The following is a 6,602-nucleotide window of genomic DNA, read 5'->3' as shown; positions in this document are numbered from 1 at the left end:
TAGATATCACTGCACTCATTTGTACAACTCAATATCAATGAATATGTAAACTGTTAAGAAAATAAACTTTACTAATATTGATCCTCACTAGTGATAGTAAGCAGAAGCAGACTAATATCCACAGAAGAGAGAAGGCACTAAAAGCGTCTCTTGCAAATAAAACTACCAGGATCAGATAGTTTAAAATGGAGACTCAACTATTTCTGTTCCAGTGGTCATGTATGGATGTGAGAGTTGGACTGTGAAGAAAGCTGAGCATCGAAGAGTTGATGCTTTTGAACTGTGGTGTTGGAGAAGACTCTTGAGAGTCCCTTGGACTGCAAGGAGATCCAACCAGTCCATTCTAAAGGAGATCAGCCCTGGGTGTTCTTTGGAAGGACTGATGCTAAAGCTGAAACTCCAGTACTTTGGCTACCTCATGCGAAGAGTTGACTCATTGGAAAAGACTCTGATGCTGGGAGGGATTGGGGGCAAGAGGAAAAGGGGACGACAGAGGATGAGATGGCTGGATGGCATCACCGATTCGATGGACATGAGTTTGAGTGAACTCTGGGAGTTGGTGATGGACAGGGAGGCCTGGCGTGCTGGGATTCATGGGGTCGCAAAGAGTTGGACACGACTGAGCAACTGAACTGAACTGAACTGAAGCCAACAGTACTCAATTTAAGCCCATCAAGTGGTCAATAAAGACCTCCACATTTGCTTTTGTGCAAAATTTTGAGTAGGTAAATATGATTAACTTTTAAATTAAGAATTATAAGGCTTCCCTGGTGGTCCAGTGGTTGAGAATCACTGGCCAGTGCAGGGGCCATGGCTTTAATCCCTAGTCCAGGAAGTTCCAGACGCCTCAGGGCAGCAAAGCTCATGCACCACAACTACTGAAGCCTGCACCTAGAGCCTGTGCCCTGCAACAAGAGAAGGCACTGCGATGAGAAGCCCACACCCCACAACGAAGACCAGAGGCCTGATTACCCCAACTGGAGAAAGTGCACGTGCAGCAACAAAGACCGAGTGCAACCAAAAATAAAGTAAAAAAAAATTTTTTTAAGCTGAGGTAGCTAGAATAGAAAGTAGAAAGAATACACATAAAAACAGACCTATATTTTTGTCAGCCACTTTGCTAATTAGAACAACATAAATTCAAAAATATTTCTGGAAAACTTTAAGGGAACTTCCAGTAGATATATAAAAACAAGGTGCGCCTTCTAAACCACTGCATAAATTAAAAGCTAAAAATGTATGATCTAGGTAACAGGAACTATAAAGGAAAATAAACTACCAGGAAACAGAATTTTAAAAAAGGAGCAAAACAGAAGCGAGAGACACACAGTACAGGGTTGGGGCAGCAAACGCAAACTGTAAAACTGTCCATGAAAAGACAAAGCTGACTGGAATAAATAAAAAGAAAACAAAATCTAGCAACTGACTGGCTCTCAGAGACACTCACATCCTTAAAACTGTCCAGGGAAAATAACCTGTAATAGACAAAGTATATCAGGCCCAGGCAAATGTAGATAATTGGAAATTAGGAGGAGTAATAGTAACAGGAACCAGTAAAAGAATTTAAGATGATATCCATTCCATTGGATAAAGTAGAAATTCACAGAATAACATGAGTTAGAAGTTACAGTGTGGTTGCTTTATGTAGCAAGTCATAGGGAACCAAATCACATAAAACAAATACTGTTGAAAAAAAACAAGGATGTTTGGCAGGAACACCACTGAGATAGACAATATTAAAATACCACTGTAATTTTGTGACAATGTAGGAAAATACTGTATACATGGTCTAAATATTAAAACTAATACAGACCAGCAATATATCAAAGTAGTTAAAAGATGCACATATTGAAAATAATACATTCTTTTCAATTATTTATGTTTGCCTTAAAAGAGAAAATCATATAGGGAATCACAATGGAAAGTGTGATAAATTCCTCAAGACAGAATTAGGAATAACAAGAAAGACAGCAATCAAAAGTTCCAAACAAAACAAAATTTAAAATTATCATAAATGCCTCCTATGTGAAGTAAGAACAGAATTAGCAAGTTCTGCCTACTTTTAAAATAACAATAAATATTTAAATGTGAAAAATTATGGTGAAGAAGCGTGAATACAATCAGAATCAATGTCATTATTTCTATGATTACTAGGTAGAAACAAGAGAAGGATCATATCCAAGAGATCACTGGCCTACAGGAAAACTAAAAACATGTTCTGAAAGAGAATAATTTAATGTTTTACATATGTTGGAGAAGGCGATGGCACCCCACTCCAGTACTCTTGCCTGGAAAATCCCATGGACAGAGGAGCCTGGTAGGCTGCAGTCCATGGGGTCGAAAAGAGTCGGACACGACTGAGCGACTTCACTTTGACTTTTCACTTTCATGCACTGGAGAAGGAAATGGCAACCCACTCCAGTGTTCTTGCCTGGAGAATCCCAGGGATGGGGGAGCCTGGTGGGCTGCCATCTATGGGGTCGCATAGAGTCGGACACGACTGAAGCGACTTAGCAGTAGCAGTATCCTCATCAAGCAATATACAGTTTTTATGTAATAACAGACAAAATCTCATAAGCATACCAGTTAAAAATATATTTTAAAAAAGAAAGAAATAGTCCACATGGTTCAACATTCACAAGGTACAAAGGGCATCATCTTAACCTGAGGTCCTTCAGCCACCCAGTTCCTCTGTTCCTACTTTTGTGAATCTTTACAGAGACAGTGTATGAAAATACAAGCAAATATCACTTTAGATTTTCTCAGGCTCTGATCATTTAAAAATGCTTTAAATTTTTGTAGGGATGTGATCAAGGCAAAGGAAGACGTGAACAGAAGTGTAAGTGTGAGGAGGGGCTTGACGGGAACAGCTGGTGAACTGCTGAAGAACCTGGGGCAGAATGTCACAACACAAAGCTCCTTCCGGTTATACAGGTTGGAAACTCAAACCAAGGATCTCCAGGGAGTCCCTCCCCAATCACGAACCCCACAGGCTTCCCAAAGCAAAGACCTTCATGAGCTCACCTGTCAGACACCGATACTTAAGTCTCCCCAGTCATGAGAATATGCTAACACCAATCCCATTCCATCCCCTGCCCCAGTAATAGTTCTAAACGCTGACTCCAGTATCCATCAGTGACCCTCCTCCAAGCCCCTAATATCCCTCAACAACTCCGTCACTGCCCCCTAATACCTCATCCTCAACCTCTACGAGGTCCCTAGACCTCCACATTAGTAATGCCCACACTCTCCCATAATAGACCTGAAGACTCCCCATCACAAACCCTAAGTCTTATCAGCGACCATACAGACAGCGTCGGTTACCAGCTCTCACAGACTTCCCCATCAGCGACCCCGTAAACGTCCATCCCTCATTCTCCAGGCCCTGGAATTTGAACCCGCGGATTCACCGTGCTGTCGCTGATCCCACGTTCCCTCCATCACTGAACCATAGATTCACGCAATGAAAACCTGCACAGAGATCACTGATTCAGTACTCCTGGACAGTCCCGGATTATCAACTAAACAAACGGCCTATCAACTCAATACACCCGCTTCCTTGATCCTTACAGATTGTTGCCACTGACCCTACCAAAACACGTAACGCCACGGAAGTCTCTCCTCTTTCCGGGTCTTCTCACTATGCGGCTGAAACAATAGGCTTCCAAAGTCTACCTTCCGAATCAGGTCGCCTGGCAGCGCCGCAGCGCCTCACAGCGAACACTCCGCAGAGAACACTCCAAAACTCCACACAACCTGAGAGCCACCAACGGCCGCCGGTCGTATGACGAACAGCCAGGAAACCAGATTCTGCACGTAGGGGGCGCTGCTGGGCAATATGGCGGTCAGCGCCTGTGGAGAATCTGTTTTCCAAGTTGGTCTCTCTTTTGAAGCTGCGATCTCTTCAGCCGGACACCTGAGCTCTGAAGCCTCCATTTCCCCAAGCGCCATCAATAGTGTGGCACACGTACGGACTCTGACCATGCAGCTTAAGCTTCTTCCCTGTCAGTTAAGTGGGACCAAGACCTAAATTGCCTGTGTCCACCGAGTCTGTCACAGGAGGCTGTGGCCATGTTGAAGGAGGTGGTTGTGTCCAACTGGCTGAGGTCTTTTATCCTTAGCAGAGAAGAGTCTGGTCAATAGGCAGACCTTGAGAAAGTTTTTGGCTAGAGAAGGCTCTAGAAAAAAGTCCAGGTTTGGAGAAGTTGAGGTGATTAAACTGGGTCCCCCTAAAACTGAGTTCCCCTACTGAAGCCGAATCCAGCATCTGTACCCCGACACTGAATTGATTTTGGAGACTGAGTTTTGAGTGAAGTAGGAAACAGTTTTACAGCTTTGCCAGGCAAAATGACCCACAGCACTCTAACCCTTCAAAACTGTGTCCTGAAGAGGGTAGTGAGGGGGTTTTATAGTAAGGGCTCAGAGAGGGCGTGGTCAGTTCATGCACACTCTTCTGATTGGTTGGTCGTGAAGTAAGTGGGCGTCAATATAGTGAACCTGGATTCAAGCGGTCAGGGGTCTAAGTACTTGGATGCAGCACAGGCTGTAATATAATTAAATTCTCCCACCTGGTGGGGTTTCAGTATCTGCAACACAGCTTAACTGACAGGGTGTGAATTCTTTTGCTACCAAGCCCAAGCTCTTTCTGCTCCATGCGAGACAGGCCAAGACTAGTTGGGACAGGGAGTAATGACTTTAATCAGAAAACTAGCAGACTGAGAAGATGGCAGACTAGCATCTCAAAAAGTCAGCTCTCGGTCAGAATTTAAGCTCCTTTTATATACAAGAGCAGGCAATGGCACCCCACTCCAGTACTCTTGCCTGGAAAATCCCATGGATGGAGGAGCCTGGTGGGCTGCAGTCCATGGGGTCGCTAGGAGTCGGACACGACTGAGCGACTTCACTTTCACTTTTCACTTTCATGCATTGGAGAAGGAAATGGCAACCCACTCCAGTTTTCTTGCCTGGAGAATCCCAGGGGCAGGAGAGCCTGGTGGGCTGACGTCTATGGGGTCACACAGAGCCGGACACGACTGAAGTGACTTAGGGGCAGCAGCAGCTATGTACAAGAGGGGGAGGGCAAGGGGCCCCCGGTGCCACTGACCAACGGTGAACAGGACCACTAACGGTCCCTGGTTGGCAGTTGCTCACTAGCGATCCTTGCTTGTGGGTGGGACCTATTGTGGCGCCAGCCAATGGCTGAGGGAGCCGGCTAGAGCCTGTGCCTGGCTCACTGCCATTACATACAGAGTGGGAGCGGAAAGGGGCAACTCTGAAAAGCATCCGAGTCCGAAGAAGTACTTGGGACTCCAGCAACATCGTGCTCCAGCCCTCAATGGAGCGAGGCATAGAGGCTGCAGAGGCCACGGCGGTCACGCAGAGGCAACTGATGGGCCCATTAACCGGGTCACTGTCTGAAGCGGCAGGCACTGTGGGTTCAGCCTGCCGCCGGCCCCACCAGCCAGCTCGTGTCCAATGGGGTGGCCTGGGAGCTGGTGCCTCCGGAGTGTAACCTGCCCGCTTGCACAGTGGGTGGATGGCCCGAGCAGGGCAGCCTGTGGGCTAGGTGCTGCCGCCCACAGAGAGGCGCTGTGGAGCGGCTCCTGCCTCAATGAAGCACGCAGGCGCCAGGGAAGAAGTCTAGCACGCTTTGGGTTTGGTTGGGGAGGCCACCACTACACTTGAGGGGAAACAGGACTCTGCGCCAGGCCAGGCTTCTCTGGTGACTCAAACGGTAAAGAAGCTGCCTACAATATCCCCTGGAAAAGGGAATGGCTACCCACTCCAGTATTCTTGCCTGGGAAATCCCATGGACAGAGGCGGCCGGCGGGCTGCAGGCCCTGGGGTTGCAAAGTATCAGAAAGGACGGAGCTACCGACACTAACAGGACTTTGCCCCAGGGCTGCACTATTGTTTCTGGTCTCTGCATTCCTTCCCTTCCCTAATTAGCATCCATTTGAACCTGCCAGAAGGAACTCAGGAAGGGTCATGAAGGCTAAATGAAGCCTCTTTTCTATAATCTAGAAGTGGGGGACACAGAAAGGCTATCATGCCCAGGAACCCCACATGGTCTTGCTTGGTATCACTACTGAGTTTATGATTAATCTGTCCAGAACTTTATTCCCTTATACTCTCTGACCCCAGCCCTGAACTAAGTGAACACTAATCCACCAGAGTCAGATGTGAGACTGCTGCTGTCAATAACACTTTTAAGGTAATAAAATTGCTGTTGTAGATATCATCATTAACCTATTAACTCAGGTTGTTTCTTCCGGGCAAAATGAACTCAAAGACCCTCAAGCCATGGACCAAATAGCCAGAATCATACACACATTCTGAATCCCAAAACAATGATTAAGAAATATCACGGGACTTCCATGGAGGTCCAGTGGTTAAAAATTCACCTTCCAATGCAAGGAGTGTGGGTTCGATCCCTGGTTAGGAAGCCAAGATCCCATATTCTTCTTGGGAAAAAAACAAAACAAAACATAGAACAGAAGCAATATTGTAACAAATTCAATAAGGCCTTTAAAAATGGTCCTCATTTAAAAAAAAAAAAAAAAACTTTAAAAAATATTTTAAAAAGAATTGTGTAGAGGCCA

This window comes from Bos taurus, chromosome 18 (genome assembly GCF_002263795.3).
Source record: "Bos taurus isolate L1 Dominette 01449 registration number 42190680 breed Hereford chromosome 18, ARS-UCD2.0, whole genome shotgun sequence".
Taxonomy (NCBI): Eukaryota; Metazoa; Chordata; class Mammalia; order Artiodactyla; family Bovidae; genus Bos; species Bos taurus.
This window is presented reverse-complemented; position numbering follows the sequence as displayed.